Source organism: Zonotrichia albicollis, chromosome 4 (assembly GCF_047830755.1).
Source record: "Zonotrichia albicollis isolate bZonAlb1 chromosome 4, bZonAlb1.hap1, whole genome shotgun sequence".
NCBI classification, from domain to species: domain Eukaryota; kingdom Metazoa; phylum Chordata; class Aves; order Passeriformes; family Passerellidae; genus Zonotrichia; species Zonotrichia albicollis.
In genome coordinates, this window is record NC_133822.1 from 44298096 (window position 1) to 44315934 (window position 17839).

The following is a 17839-nucleotide window of genomic DNA, read 5'->3' on the forward strand; positions in this document are numbered from 1 at the left end:
GGAAATACTGAATTCCGTTTCTCCCTGAAAGAGGAAAACCAAATTTTCCAAAAGCTTTCTGAAATATGAAGGCAAAGTTACGAGCATGTGATTTATACACATTACCAAAAAAAAAAAAAAGCACAGCAATCTTTTATTAAGCACAATTAATTTTAATTGAAATAGTCAATCCTTTAATGATGGTTGATGAGAAACATTGCACAAAATTTGCTTTCCCCACAACAATGCTCCAGATACAAATTTTAATTATTTCATCAATACCCATAGCATGAAGTAATCAGAAATAAATCATGAGCAAAATCTCTGAGAATTTTTTTATGTCCTTGAAAAAATAAGACAGTCAACAATCTTTAGGCTTATACAAGCAATCCTACTAAATAAAACAAAAAATGGGTAGGGGCAAAATGTTGGTTTTGGGTGGGGACTTTTGTTCCAGAATAGGGGCGTGAACAACAAGGTTTTAGGGCTGGGATAGTTTCAATTTCTATAGTCTCTCAAGGATGCAACTCTAGAAGGATCAGACTGTTTCAGAAATCATGTTATGATAATAAATTAGAAATTATAGAGTTTATGCTTTTGAACCACCCATACTGCAGATAAGCCACTTTTGGACTAAGTCTGGTGCTGGTCTCTCTCTCTGTTTTCTGGCTACATCTGGCCTGAAGATAGAGCAAAAACTCTAGCACATGCCAGAAATATAACTCAGATTAACATGGAAGCACAAAAACAATGCTCTTTTAGTTCAGACTCTGAGTATATTTAAATCTTGGAGGAATTCAAGAGTACGCACTGTCCATATGTCACCCTGGATGATTTCCTGCTTTCACTCCCTTCGTAGGTCGGACAGAGATTGCAGTTGTTCCTCATATTTAGAATCTCCAAAACTCCAACTTAATCACCTTTAAATTAGAACATTATTGCCACATGGATGTAAGACAGTTAACAAAAACAAGTGATACAATCATTATAAAATGAACTAGCATTCCTGAATGCTCACTATATTTTTTTTTTTTTTTTTTACTTTTACATATTAGAGGTCTTGTTAATGCCTTCCGAATTTTTCCATTATCTACCTACCACCTGAATTGTTTTCACAGCATTACCTTGAGCTTTGGCGGGAGCAGCACTTCCAAGGTACAAGAAAACCTTCTCTGCAATTGCTACTGGCTCACCTGTGTCCCATATCACGTGCACACCAGTTCTGCCACTAAGTACAAGGACAATCTCACCACGCACAGAGCACAGATGCATTAGAAGAAATGCTGTATCAGCTAAAGGTGAACACAGGCCATAGCCATTAACACTTCTAAAGCATTCCTCTTACCTAAGAAAATGGCATATTAAAAAAAATGGCAACAACACAAAAATCTCCGTATTTTCTTCCTGGTTTAAGATGAGAGAGGGAGATATACAAACAAGCTAATGGGGATGGGGAATACTATCGCCATTCAATTTTTCATGGTAAATTGATAGGTCTAATTATATAACGCATTTCTAGCAAAATCATGCCAACATTAAACATCAGCCAGTATACAGGGAACTACAAGAAAACTCATAAAGCTTCACTTATTGCTCTTGAGACCATTCACCAAACATTTCAGTAAAACTCCACACTAAGCTGGTCTCTGAATACATTAGTTGTGGCTAAATTTCCAGTTTCAGACCACAAGTCTTGGAAGCCTGGGAGTATAATGTGTCTTTATAAATAATTTCTTCTTTAATGTAAAAATTAAGTTTTCTTTTGTCCTTGAAGCTAAGACACGGTAGGAAAGAAGAGTAAGTCCAAAAAGAGAGAGAAAAGCCTATCTACCTGGAATTAAAGATGTGTGTCTACTATAACAATAACCTCAGCAAACAGGGAAAACTTGTTTAATTCATAAGATTTAATCTTATAACAGGGTAATAAATGAATGCCACATGCTGTGCAGTGCCACATTTGACACTCAAAGTCATTTCTCATGTTGAGAGGGATTTGAAAACTTCTTCAGTATGAAGTATACAAAGCGCAAGGCACAGGGCCACTTTTCGAGAGTTTTCCACAGCTTTATATCAACTATTTCTTCATACACATAGCCCTAAAAATAGCCTTGTCTCTGATGATAGCTCAGCTTGGACTTCCATCCAAACCACTACTGCCAAGATGAGGTTAAAGCCTCACGCTTCATTAGCCACACAGCAGCCTTGGCAAGGGCCAGCTCAAAGCAGCAGTGCTCTGCATCATCACCGTCTGTCCCAAACCAGGAATTAGTGTGAGGAATAGCCAAAAAAGGCTGCCACAAAACTGTAGCTTCTGTAGCAATCAAGCTTTTGCACAGCATCAGCTAAGTCTCTGTCTTCAGTCACATTGTTTTATCCATTTTCCTTTCCCAAACAATTTATCGCTTTTTTAGGCCATATTGTGTCTTTCTTCTTGAATGGGCCTAAATCTATGAAGCAAGTCATTGCTCATTTCTCCTACTTTGGTTCCAGCATCTGTTTTTTGTATATATCTTAATAACTTTCTATTGTAGGAAACGAGAGGAGAAAACCACCCAGGGAGACAGAGAGAGCAGGTTTGAAGAGCAAGATGAAAACACATGAAAGGCAGGAGTGAAATCCCCAGAGACCTCTCTGGCTTCCCTGGTACCCTCTGACCAGATTATCAGCACTGATTGCTTACCCTCACCCTACTAAGTCATCCCTTCACATCTGCTGACCATGCTGATGGCATGATCGATCTCAGCTTGTTTCCATCAAGCAAACAGGCTTAAGCAGTTTGACCCAGCCTGGCTTCCGACAACAGGAACAGCTGAGATTGCCAAAGCCTAGGGATAACGTCTCTCAGCAAAGGCAGCAGCACTCATACTCTGAGAGCAATTCTTCTCACAGCTTGTGTATTGGGTTTGGATCTTTTGCATCTCACACATTTAAGAGCCAACAAGGTCTGTATCTCATTTCACCTTTTCTTTTGTCTTCTGTCTTACCTTTTCCTTTTGCCAGACCTGCCCTATTTGACACCATAATGTTTAGATGACTTTTGCACACTACTTGGTCTCTAGGACGCAGGACCACTGCCCTTTTCCATGCATTACTCTTCTCATACTTTTCAGTCCAAAACTCCTTGGGGCAGAAAATCTCTTCTCAAGAGCTTCTGAAAGCACCCTAAGGTATTGCTCCCTACACAGTTGGATAAAGCAACTGAAGTGAATGAAATTGCATCAGTATTTTATCAGACTGAAACAAAAACACTTTAAACCTTAAAAAAAAAAAAAAAAAAAAAAAGCAAAAACAAAGACTGAGTAAGAAGTACAGAAGTATTTGCACCACTCATCTTCTGTGCACACAACAGCCCGAGTTTGGTACCAGCGCCATACATTCTGCTGCCTTGCTGCTTTACTTCTTTGCCTTCTTGCCCACAACACCAAGTCTCTCCTTTCTATTCCTCAACAACAGCTGGATTGCACAATCAGCAGGACAACGCAGCTGGGATAGTCCTTCTCCATTCTCCAAACACATAGACACTATTAATATCCAACTTGGGGAAGAGACAAGGTTCTACACCTACCTGTGAGGAGAGAGAGAGAGCAAAGACAGAAGGAAACTTTGCAGCCTAGGTCTGACCTCGCCTTGGAGGTCATGTTCCTCCCATCACTGCATTCAATGCCATGCACATAGAGAAAAACAGCCTGAGCATGCCAAAATGAGGTCACTACAACAATGAATGGTAACTATTATTTTCTTAAGACCTCAACATTTCTCTCTTTATGCAAGTCCATTGTACAATAGAGCAGGTTGAGTTTAAATGAGAATTAGGTTGCAGCTTTTTAGTATGCCCCAGGTAACAGAAGTGAGCATGCACAGAGGGCACCTGATAATATTATCTGCACGTGCACTATTGTGTAACCGTTTCCATAGGCACAAAGGACTGTCAAGCTGCCATAAGACTTCATGCTAATTGCTTTGTGAGTGTTATGAAATGTAAATTAGGACTCCCTCAAAAACCTGGAAAATTGCACTTACCTAAATCTCACAGGATTATAAGAGGGCAGTTATTCAATAATATTTCTCACCAAGAAATGTAAAATTAGGCTCTGTGAAGATGTTCTGCACAAAGAGACGGATCTGGTAGTGTATATAGCAGTTGCTTTGCTGCACATGCAGCTCCAAATCAAATTTGCAAACTGGTGAAACATCTGGAGGGGAGAGCCTCAGATGGTGAAAATGATCACAATTATGGTAATACCCACAGCGTTTCTTTACCAAGTGTGATGTAAAATTAAGTAGTTAATATACATGATGATTAAAACAGTTGACACAATTATCAAATGTTGCATGACTCCGACCACTGAAAGGACAATGTGGGGGGGTTGCCCTGTAATTTCTATTTTACCTTCCTTCTTCCAAAGGAAAGTCTCCTGTTACTAAGTTTTCTGAATAATGAAGCATAATAATGACACTTATATGTATTTGTGCCAAAAAATATAAAATAAAAACATATTACAAGCACATACCATAAACATTTTCACTGCTTCATTATTTAGGACCAACCAAGCATTTTATGCAATGTAGTTATTTATGATGTTTTATATACGGCATTTGTTTATGCACAAAATAGTTCCCTACTTCCTCACTGTGGCTCTTCATTGCTCAGCAGCAAGACAGGTCAGACTTCAAACTGTGTCGCAAGGGTCTTATTCTCATACCCTTGCAGGCCCTCTATCCTGCAAACACTCAGCCATGTGTTCAACTTTATGTATGCATGTAGTCTCACTGAACTCATTCATGAAATTCTAGCCTCATTTAAACTGCCACAGGTTTTACCATTGATTCCATTTAGACCCAGATTTCATCTAATGGGACTATTTACATCTGAAAAGCTGAACACATGTCCAAGTGTTTGTAAAACTGAAGTCCCAACAGCAAAGAGAAGGCTTGCTCTGCCATTTTATCTCTTACTAGCATGTCAGACCTACAGAATTATTTGCTTTATTTTTGATTTTAACTGAGTTAGGACAAAATAAACACATCTTCACTAAAGCAGATTATTAAGTTATATTTATCCTTCTTTTTGACTATTACTAAGCTAGTTATCCTCTCCAATCCACAGGAAATAGATAATGCATAATTAACTATTTCCTGCAGAAAAGCATAATTAACTTATTTAAATTAAATAATTATTTTCCAATGCATAATTAACCATCTCTATGCACAAAAACTGACTTTGCTTAGCAGAAGAGTTCACTTGTTCATTTGTACTTCAAAAAAAAAAATTTGGCAGCTACATGAATAACAGCTAATAAGGTGTAGTTTTCTTTCTTTAATTAGAACAGTAGCAATATTCAACCAATCTAAATTGAATTCAATTACATCAAAGTTTAAGTTTCTGAAGCAACATCTGAACTACAATCTCTGTATTTGCTTCCTCATTTAGTTTTATTTTAAAACATGGATAGTGTTAGTTGACCCATGGTTTTTTGTTTTTCTGAACAGAAAAAAGGAAACCCAAATATTGCTAAGTCGGAAGAGATCCTTCACTACAGAAAGTAAAAATGTAGCAGTTCCTGATGCAATTCAGAACAATAACTAAAGAAATAAGAACTCTTTAAACACAAAACAAGCATCTTGTTTTTTCCGATTACTTACTATACTTAGAAGTACGGTAAGTAATCAGAAAAAGCTTTTTCATACTACTTACTGTATTTATAAGCTCAGAAACTCCCAAGAGCATAACTGGATAATAATTTAATCACTCTGTTGGAAAAGTCACTGATTGCAGGGCCCATCCCTTTACTTTATCCATGACCTGTGCTTCTGGTGCTGATGTAAGATAGCATGCAAGTACAGATGGAATGAAAAATTATGTCTTTTTTTTTTTTTGTGTGTGTGTATATATATATATAGCAAGATGCACAATTAAGTATGCATATTAAATGCAACCATCCTGCTATGAAAATGGTTCTTTTGCATTTTACAACACAAAATACACCACAACAAGAGGTCTTCCTTGAGCACTTATTCTACAAGTGTGCTTACTTAGTCTTGGCAAAGCACTAACTGGTACAACTTCAGATTCATTCTTAGAATTATCACAGTATCTGCTCTTTCTTAACAGGATCAGTCTCTGCTACTGCACAGACTTTATACAGGATTTCAGTCCAAGAAAAACGCGGAGAGAAAACAATCACTCTCCACTAATACAGCATACAGGAGTATATAAAGCACAACACTGTACATTTCCATACTCTACACGCAGATGTTTCCCCATGATTTCTTATCTTGAAAGAAGTATGCAAAATAAAGTCCTCTCAGTGCTCCGTTCAAGCAAAAACCTTCAGCCATTCACTCCCACTGTGCCACACAAAGAACAGCTGTCCTTAAATCCTTGACCACACTAAGATCCAGTGCAATCTGTATTTTGAATTGTTTCAGTTCCACTAGACAAGCAGGAAAAAAATTTGATAAATTATTTTAATCACTCTCATCACTGAAAATTCTCACCTGCATCACTTACATTTTTTCCTTACAGAAATACTTACAGATAGACTGAGGCACAGGCATTAATAAAATAACTCTTTATTCTGGAATCTTGTAATCTTCCCCAAACTTTACATTTACCTGTGTCTTAGTTCTTTATTTTTATGCTTTAGAGTCATTTTACTTATTCAGAAAAGAATACCCTAAGATTAGGATTCAGTAGTAAGAAACTGAGGTTTAAATCTTTTTGCTGTAAAATAAACTCCTGTGCTTTTTCACATCATTAACATTTAGCGAGCATAGCATCAACACAAACTGAAACCTCCTGCCTATAGTAAGCTACAACACAGAGAACAACAAAATCTACAAATTTCAGTCTGCAAGATGTTCAGAAGAAGCCAAGCACAGAACCAAACTGATAGATTGAAATACCACCAACTGTGCCTAACAGGGTGGTACCTTGCTCCAAGCTGCTGCATCCAAGCCTTTCAAGACACGTGTGGTACTTATCACCATGGTACCTGCAGATCTGTACTATTCCAAATTTCCTGCTTTGAGAAGCCTTCTTCTCCAACACTGTTGTCAAGCAGCACCAAGATCCAGAGCTGCAAAGACGAGCAAACCTTTTTTCCTGCAAAACTAGTTTATTTCTGTACACATCAAGCCAACAGCTCAGAATTATAATAGGGTTAACACTTATCTTAGCGATATATGGACAAAACACTAAAGAAGTATTCAGATACAGTTTGTATTTTCATCATTTTTTCAAGAGTAAAATACCAAATATCACTCATTATTAGTATGGCAAGCTAGCAGACTAGGTATATGGCACACAAATAGGTGAAAGTCAATATTCCTTAAGGACTTTCTTCTTTGTGGGGTTCTTTCCTCACCTCACCACACACTTGCCCAGACCATAAATGAGGTGGCCCTCAGTGTTCTCGGACAGGATTGCTCATATTGGTTGAAAACAGAACATTTAGGAAAAAAAAATGGAAGAGCTGACTGTCCCCTAGAGGAGAAGAGTTTCCTGAAAATTCTTACATGTTTACTGATGTTAACATATAAACGTCACCTTTTTCATTAATAAGCTATTTTCTTTTGTCATGTGCTACATGCAGGCTCTAAATTCCGGAAGACCAACTAGCATCCTTGCTCACTGGACATCCAATCCTTCCTTTTGCTTTAACCCTGTATTAGCCAGGCATGAAACTCCAGTTACTCAACTCCATCAGGGTAATCCCAGGTTCCACTCAGAACACATACAAATGTACCCATTCAACATTAAACAAAACTGCTTTAGTGAGACTTTCACAGAATTGCAACTTTTAGGAGGGACCTCTGCAGGTCATCTAGTCCAAGACCCACCACAATCCATTCAAATAAAGCAGGTTCACCTGGAGCAGGTTGCACTGGATTGTGTCCAGGTGGGTTTTAATTACCTCTAGAGGAGGAGACTCTCCACAACTCCTCTTGTCTTTTAATTAAAGCAAGTACAGTGCTACAGCAAAGCATACTCCAGAGAAACCAAAACTGCTCTGGCTAAACAGCATCTAGACACCTCATAGTTCTTAGTGAAAGGGAAATCATATAAAACAAGTTATTTTCTTAAAGCCCAAGCCATCATTTCAAATTAGCCAGACCCCTTATGAAGGCTGAACCATCCAGCACAAGAGACAGTCAAAGATGTGGCATCAGCTGCCACAGGTTTGCCATGATAGTGAGCAGGAACAGGGAGGGAAGGAGCCAAGCAGTGACGGATTAGTGACTTGCAGCATCACTCAGGGCCCATCCTGACACACAGCCCCAGGCTCACTCGGGGGCAGCAGGCACTCCTCTGAGGCTTCACCTGCCAGCCACACTCCATCAGCCAACTCACCACAACCATCTCCACAGCAGGAGCTGCTTTTAACAGCCAGGCAGAGCAGGAATGTGACTGGCAGCAAACAGCAGCACAGTCAGAACTCCAGGTGATCCAGCTTGGCTTTGTCTTTTTTACCATGAGTGCAACAACATGAGGAACCATTTTCTTTGTGGCCTTTCCCCATTGTTAAGTCTTTCATCTTCTGGATAAAAGTATATTTTGAGAACTCTCCAGAAGCGTGATGTTTACTAAAGAGAAATACTAACATTTTTAACAAGCCAAGTGATTTACATGCAAGAGATGAGTAATGTACTGTGAAATGGAATAGAACATATAACTACATCTTTTCACAAAAATAGAAAATTTATTCAAGTATACTGGTGTTACAAAGAAGCTACAAAGAACTGTGCTACAAAATAAGAGCTGCTAGACACAAAAATGCCATTTGATTAAATTTTTTCATTATGCTTAGCACATTTTCTTTCAGCAGGCTTTATTTATACAGCCATGCAGCATTTAAATTATTTTTTTGGCACTGGAACCTTAATTCAGATCAAAGTGATTTTAGAAGCCTAAGTTTTCTTCTCCTTTAAATGTAAAAATGTAAGACATCAGAAGTTTAATTATAAATAATTGTTAAAAAAAGGAAACCTTTCTTCTGCGACTAATGTTAATTTTGCCAGAGCAACACTCTTTTCTTTCTTAAAAAAAAACTCAAAACAAAACAGCCCCCACAGACACAATGACCTTTAAAAGTTTCCTCAAGTACAATTGAAACTGTTTGAAGAAAATGAAACACATACACTGAAAATTCATGGAATTTATTACAAAGAAATTCTTGTTATAATTCAAGATTTTGCACTAAGGAAATACATAGACAGAAGCATACCATACCAAGAAGTATCTTCCCAGGAGGTGTACCGTGCTTCTTTTTGGCATGAGAGCTGGAAGGAGGCCTGGAAAGCCAAAGAGAGGATAGCAGAATGGGAGCAACCTTGCTAGAGACTCACAAACTAAACTTCAAACCAGAAATTATTTCAGAGAGTTGCCCAGGATGATTCACCAGCTAAATACTGGCACCAAAAACGTCAGATGGGCCAATACAGAGAGGCTTAATCCAGGATACAAATATTCTTATCATTTTACTGATGCCTAGAGTGCTGATATTAAACACATAAAATAAGGCCTGTTAAGATCCTGCCTCATATGTGAGCCTAATCTCTTCATTTTCTTATTAAAATATTAGAACTATCAACATTGTTGCTACTACTAAGTAGTAATATCAAATAAATACAGTATCAAATACAAGAGAAAGTATGACAGCACCTTCAGTGTCACATAACTGTTGGAAATAAAAGGATAAAACAAGCCACAGTGTTCCTTCAATTTTTCTTTATTGAAAAGAAAAAATCTATTTTTAAAAAGCATATGAAGCATGAAAAAAAGAGTATAGCACAGAAGGTTCATAACCTACAGAACAACAGCTGCAAGTTCCACCCACAGAGTCACACCCGACACAATATGGGCTCCTACTTCAGTAAGAGAAATCCACGGTGATATTTGGAGACAGGAAACTTAGGAAAGTTACTCTGATGGCCAGAATTGACTAAAGGCATCTCATCTGAATTTCCAACTGGATCTAATCCTCTTCTCAAAGTAGCCCAGTACAAGTCCCCTCCAACAAAGGAGCCAGCCAAGCATAACTGATTCTGACCCAGGAAAGCTGACAGGCTGTGAAATGAAACCAAGAAGATTCCAATGTTTCCAAAGTGCTACAGTATCACAAAGACTAAAAATACCAACAGGATCAATCTGCAGAGGAGAAACTACTAAACAAACTATAAAGGCACAGGCATTGTGTGCTTCAAAAGGAAGATTTTTAAGTGTACTATTTAATGTGCTCCTTTGCACATTGGGCAGCAAGAACCTCCCATGTCTTTTCAAAGGCCCACCACTGAAAACACACTCTGAAAACAATATTAAACTATATATGCACACAAAAGACTTGGAGAAACCTAAGTCATAGAAGTGGCAGACTTTTGAAATTATTCCCATTTCAAGATTTCATGTGACAGACTGAAACAAATCAATCGTTTACAAAAAAAAAAAAATTACAAAAAACCAAATTATCCTGGATCCCAGATTAAGAATTCCAGTTCTTCCCAGTTTGCCTCCAAGATGTTGGTTATAATTTAATTAATAGCACGTTTCAATGCAAAGCGTCTACTAAAACCCTATTACATGTATTGGTATTAATAAAGAACTTCAACTCAACCACTCACAACCTCACTTAGAGCAGGCTGAACCTTAAGCACACTACAAAACACTTCTGGGAAACCTCCTGGGGTAAAATGCAGGCACAGGAATTACCACAACATCCATGGCTCCAAAACCAGCCATACACTGAATATTTACAATTGAAATGACAATGGGACAGACCTCCTCTGCCTGCCTTCTAGATGTAACTTCAGCACACAGCAATCTTTTCTACACACAAGCTGGTTTCCTCCTGAAGTCTTTCATCTCCTATTGGAATCTGGATGAAGACATATCAAGGAGCTCTTTGAGCATAATAAATGCATACAGTTTTGTGCTGGTTGGCTGGATTTCAGGGCTTGGTTTTAACTGTGATGTTCCACAATAAAGGGCTTGGCTGACCCCTATCTACAGACAGGTTTTTATTTTCCTTAATTCTTAAAGATCTTTATAATGGACAACATCCAGTGACTCAGAGGTTTTTCCTCTTCCCCCCACTAAGTAATTACGTCACCTTAAAACTGCTTCAAACAGCAAATTTAGGAAACTATTTTCAGTGGAAGAGTATTTCTGAATACTTTACTCATACACTGGAACTCCAGGCTGGCTTTTTTAGTATCAAAGTAAACAGCCATCTCCAACTTCAATAGCTGCTGAGAAAACATAAAAGCTATTTTAAAAAGCATCAACTGAGAAGTATTCCTGCATAGAAATTGGAGGCTGGATGTTCCTGATACGTCATGACACTGGAAGCCCACATACTTAGCCAAACACACCCACCACCTCCTAAATAAAAATACCTGATTCACAGAGAGCCATACCACTTTGAGATACATTCCCTTGTATCAGAGGGAGAGAAAAATCTTAGACAAGCAGTTAACCCAAGTTACACTTCGAGCAGGCAGCCAAGCAATTGGAAACACTGTGTACAGAAATGAAATGTTATTTCTAAGTTAGAGCTGCAAACACTTGTGGAATATCTTTTAGTTAGGTATTTGAGAGCATTCAGAGACCGATTTCCCACTTAAGCACTGAGTGCAGGTGATTCAACAGCAATGATGTGGAAGTGGCACACTGGAGTCTGATTCCTGGGCCCAGCTTCCAATTATTAACTGCTGTATGTAAAAAGCCATAGAGGTGAGAAGACTGCACAGAAACCTAGGAAGGGCATTGGCTGCTGTTGAGTGGGTTTGTTTCCATGACAATTTTGGTCACTGAATAGTGACCCTGTTTCAAGAGTTCAAGTCTTTTTTAGGATTTAAGTATGCAAATTACCAAGCTGCATGAAAATAGCACACAGGCACTGGCAGGGACTTCACAGCAATAGTTCTGCTACCAATTACTGCGCTGTTCCCCTGAATGAGAATTGGCCTAGCCAACTGAAGCATGTAGGAGCTAAAAATCATACAATCCTCTCATTAGCAAAATAGCCTAGGGTAACAGTAAATTCAGAAACACCCATCCTGGACACAGGATGCTAAATTCAGAAAAACGTGTCCTCCCTTCAAACCCAGGTCAGAGGTCAGGGCAGGGCTTCTGGGGTCTACTGGCAAGTCGGTGAATAATAAAAGATTCCACAGATCAGTCCAGTCATCTAGAAGCAATGGTTTGTACAATCATATAGAAAATCCCCATTCAATCATCTGTCAGTCTCTGGCTTGCTGGGCCAGCTGGGCCAGGGAATGCTGCTGAGGCCAATGTGCTTAAATCCTGGACAGAAGGAAATGATCTGAGGCAGTCAACAGTGACCCCCGTGAATATATTAAGGAGCCTTTGTGGCAGGCTAATAGCAAACCTGTCTAGCTCTGTTGGAAGAAAGATGCCATAAAAGGCAGGGTCTCTAATTTTATCATACAACAGAATTCTCCTATTTAATATAGTGATAGCATATATACCCAAAGTGTTTTTACAGATTACATTAATTCTTAACAGTTTTTTAAGCATTGATATGGGCCACTTGAATAAACTACTGGACAAAAAAAAAAACAGAATAAGATATAAAAGACAAAAAATCTTATGCTGAAAGCACAATATTTCCATTAAAACAAAAAGCAATTTAAAAGATGAAGAGATAAAGGAAATAAGGGACATGAAGACAGTACTATTTACCTCCAATAAACCTGCCACTATTCTTGAAAAATTTCCTCACGAAGCCACTAGGACAATGAAGGCTAACTGAGTAATTCAGAGTGTCCTAGGAAATACAAGGATTAGTATTCAAGGAAGCCACTTATACTTTTTCTCCCTCTGAAGCTTAACAAGGCAAGCTTAACGAGGCCAGAATGGTCGGTGAAGCATCATCGAGGAACCTTCCCCAGTTACAGAGGCTGGGTGACAAAATTTTATTGGCTTCAAACAGTTTGATTTACCAATTTGCTTTTTCCTTGAAGTAAAACAGAGATTGAGAGATTACTCGATCCTTGGCTGCTGCCCCAGTGATCCAGCTTGTTTCTTTGTTTCACAATCAGCTGTCATACACAAACAGCAGCAACCCTGTGCTAGCCTGAAGCATCCTCTGAAGACAGAGCCAAGTGCGTGTTGCTGCCTTTGGAGATGTCTGTCATAAGCCATTCACAGGTTCACAAAATATTTCAATTGTCCTAAAGTAACAGAGTCAGCAGCAGTGTTGACATGTTAAGTAATATTTAGGATGCCATTCCAAAGAAACACTTTCCTCTGACTCTTCAAGTTTCATTCACCAACAGGCTAGCCTTTAGGAAAAATGGTTTAGCATGGAGCTCTGCAGAGAGTGAATCTGGCAAAGAAATTGCAAAATTGACACCCTCCTACTAGGGAGGGACTGCCTGTACAAAAAAATAACACATCTTAACTCTGGATGACCATCCCGAGACAGGATAAGCACCTGATCTAGCAGATGTGAAATGCAATCCTACTGCCATCCTGACTTTACCAGCCCACAGAACAAGCTCCCACTCAAAAAGATCATAAGGAGACTTTATGCCATCAGCCACCCTAAAGAGAAAACCAGAAGGAGTCAAAGGTTGCCAAGGCATAAGGCAAACAATAGGCTTCCACAATCAGGAGAAATTTCAAAATTTATCTTAAAACTTTTAGCATAAGGTTCAGGTCTCCAAATAAAATGCTTCCACCTTTCAAACAATCATTTCAGACAAAAATTAGGGCTAAAAGAACAGAGAAGGAAATGGGCATTTACAAAACGCTTCTTTTCCAAAAAGCAGACAGTTATCCCAAAATCTGAGTAAAAACTATAAAATATCCAGAAATATATTTTTTTTTAAATCAAACATAGAACACTGGCCCAAAGAAGAGATTCTCTTCTACATAAGTAACAATAACACTAAGCATCTCTGCCTTCAGATTTAGTCTGTTTCTCCAGCTTTTTTTTTTTTTGGAGCAACTCTCACCATAGGTTGCCAGCAGTCTTGCATCGGTTTCAGCATCAAATATTTCAGCTGAAGAAAGAAACTACATAAACAGCACAGTCTGATTCAGTCAACTTCACAGAAAAAAAGAATAAAAGAAAGAAACGAACCTAGCAGCAAACAACAAGGGAAGGGCAAACTTCCAGATGAGGGAAGCAAAGGAGCTCTAATTCATCACTCTTGCAGCTATCAGATGGTTAACAAATTGAGATGAGATACTTCTGAGCCTTTCAGCGACTTTCGCTCTGGCAAACTTAAAGGATTCAGAAGTGCAGCTGGAATACATATGGGAGATGTTGGAGAAAGTTGAACACTTGAATTCGTAACTCCATTGTGTGCTGGAAGAACTTCCTGCAGATGAGGCGCATCCCGTCAGTGACTCAGGGAGAGTCTCCGTCTGCTAACAGGCATGAATTTATCCTCTGAACTAGCTACCAGAAGTGACATGCTTTATGTTAGTGTTACATATGCAACAAGAATCTTAAAATAAAGCCAGTGGGGACATAATTTCCTTTTTGCTTTCTGTAATCTCTATACTACAGCAACTCAAATGGAAAAAAACAAAAAACAAAACAAACCACCCACTGATATTTTGGATGAAACTAAGATTTCACATTTGGATCAAAGTGTTTCATTCAACACAATTTTTTATGCAGAAATAATTTTTAAATCAAAAGCCAAATACATATTTAGGTTATGCTCAACATTTAAAAAAGAATTGGTATTAATAGAATATTATTGTGCCGGGTTCATCCCATTAGACAATCAGTTACCAGTTCACTTGCTTAATACTCAGCTACAACACAAACTCAACCACAAACCTTTACTATACAGCCTAAGTTACTCAAGCATCTTCTCCAAGTTATCTTTACTCCTCTATGAATATGTTAAAACTCCTTTTTCATATAAAAATTATCTTTATGGTGGTTTGAAATTAGCACGCAGAAGATGGAACAGAGGGGACAAAGGGAAAACACTACAGAGGAAGCACACAAGCCCCTGTCTCCCCATCATCCACCTCACTCCTGGAATTCAGAACATTGCAGCTACCTGTAAACTGGAGCTATTAAAAGCTACTGGAGAGGTGCACTCAGAGCTGAAAAATTGAGAAGATGACAAAAAAGGGCCATAAAAATCACAAATGTAAATTAATAATCAAATATACACACACAACAAGGAGACAGATGGCAAGTAATTTTCCCCAGTGCACTTACACTTGTTCTTCTAGTGCACGTATTTGGGTCACTTGCTAGATTAAATCTCATGTGGCAGACCCAACAGAGGTACTGTCAAATGTGTATGGGCACAGCCTGTTTTAAAGTGATGCAAGTCTGACACTACAGGGTGAAAACATTTAACAGGATTTTTGCAACACAGTCTGGAATATAGCCCAGTGACTTTGAAACAGGGCTGATGGATATTTTCTATGACCAGCAAGCCTGCCCCATTCAGGCCTGCTAAATAAAATGCAGTGTAAGCCAGAGAAAGTTGGTCTGTGCTACCAAATTTCATGGAAGAGCCCTACACAGACAGAGACAAATCTGTACTCATTTTCCAGAACACTGATTTTGACAATATGCCACTGAGACAATACATCACTCAAGGTTAAAGCTTCCTACCATACTCCCCCTAAAACATGCCTTTCTTCTAAGATTTAGAAGAAAGGATCACCTCAACAGATGAGCTGCTTCTGCCATGTTTACTGTCACAAACAATGCATGACCTCAGATACACAGAGCACTGAATCTTCCCCTCCCCAGCCATGCACTGACAGTGACCTGTCAGCACAGGCCACATGAAGGATGACACCACTCACAGGTCAAACTGCCAGGTGGGCTGGTGGGGCTTAAATGCCAGGCAAAAATGGTCATGCCTATGTGCAAGCCTAATTGTAGCAACGGGCCTCCCTCCTGTAAGACTGGTAGACACTGACATGAAACACAAACTGTGTGTGCAGAGATTAGCCCCCCCCAGCCTTTAATCTGGCAAGAAACTGGATTTAACATGGTGCAAGAAGCAAAATCTTCAACACATCTGCAGGAATGGAAATTGCATTCCTTTCTACCCTGTTACCAGTTTCAAGATGATTTTGCTTAACAATAAATAAACCTTTATTAACCAGCAATGTGAGCTGCAGTAGCATTAAGTATTTCCCCCCGCTTCTTCATTCATCTCTTGTTTTGGGTTACTACATACCACATTCAGCTTAAAATAAATAGGTAAAAAGAGGGGGAAAAATATATCTATTTGCTTCTCGCTCTAGCTGAACAAGTAGGTTTTGAGCTGGGGAGGTGAAACTCTAAGTAATAATCCACACACGTAACTAGAAAATATCACAACTGTCTGTAAGAATTACAGTGGTGGGGACCAGGGTGGCAAAAGCTTGTGTTTTCTATGTCTACAGAACAAAAAAAAAAAAAAAAAAAAAAAACAAACCAAAAAAATCCAACAACACTGGCCTTTGTGTTTAGAAACTGACTAGAAACTGACAAGTGACACTTCCATTCAAGGCAATCAATGAGTCAACTGCTCAAAAATATTGGGATTGCACTGACTATGTGCAATATATCTGCATAGCCCGAAAGAAACGAGTTAAGCAGATTAATGACAAAAAGTAAGAACCTGTACATTTGCTCACTCAACTTCCTCAGGCTTATAATTCATGCTATTTCAGTTTAAGTGGATAAAGAGTGAGAAACAAAATACTGAATCCTTTGGTACAGAGTCAAAGCCCAGACTACAAGCAAGTTTGTTATATCACTGTCCATAGAGTCTTTAGTTTGGTGCCGTGCTGCTGCTAAAATATTACATCTTACCATTGGAAAATTGATTTTGCTATAAGAAGTTTTATGATGCCACTTAATCTTGCCCAACCTACATAAAAAAATACAGAAAGCAATTACAGACACCCTTTATGTAGTAAGTTTGATCACTATATTAAAAAGAGAACAGTTGATGTAATTTCAATATAATAGCAAAGGAAGTAGAATAAAAACCATGGCAATATGCTGCCCTCCTGAAACAAGACATTGCTGGTTCTTAGCTTAAATGCACAATCTTGGTTCAGTTCAAGTTAGTAGCATGATCCATCTCCTGCATGTGTCCTGCAGCTCCAGCATCGACCTCCTTTTCTACTGTTACATTTCAAGCCAGCTCCTGCGGGGCAGCAAGATTCTGTGATTACACTTAAAAGAATACTCTGGGTCTGAGCGTGCCTCTTTGAATAGATAACCCTTTCTAGTTCAACAATTACTAGCACGAAACAGCCCTTTCTGCCTTGTCCCTTCCTGTGCTGCAATTGAAAAACATCCTAATTAGGTGACCTCACATACAGATATGCCATTAACTGGCTTTCACAGCACTCTATTCAATGCCTAAATCTTAGCTACAATGATGAGGAGTACTTTATTTAGTTAGGAGGTAAACACATTAACACAGCAATCTTTTAGAATACCTTTTAAACAGTGTGAGATTAGCACTAACAAAATTTGTGTGTGATTATCTTTTCCACACTTTCAGAGATGACACTCAAATACCACTTTTTTCTAACTGTATTAAAGCACACTCAGGCAAGATCAAGAGTAACCTTGACCTCCACATCAACAGCCCCAGAAAGTACTTCATACTGTTTTCCATGCCTAGTCCATTTGAACTGGCCTGCAGGACAGGCTTTTAGGCTTGTGCTTAAACAATCCAGGTTTTGCCCAAACACTGCAATATATGCTCTGTAGGGTTATGTAAATATTCCACAACTCCTGCAGTTCTTAACTATAATAAGCAGGTTTAAAATAGCGTTGCTGTATCAAAATATTCACTACTTCCTATTGATCCAACTCAGACTTCACATTTCAGGGAAACAGCA

At 38.7% G+C, this 17839-nt stretch overlaps 1 protein-coding gene across 1 annotated transcript in view; it reads right to left on the reverse strand.

The window, feature by feature from the left end:
* TMTC2 (transmembrane O-mannosyltransferase targeting cadherins 2) overlaps positions 1 to 17839 on the reverse strand; it is a 238870-nt gene that overhangs the window by 219128 nt on the left and 1903 nt on the right. The window lies entirely within an intron of this gene.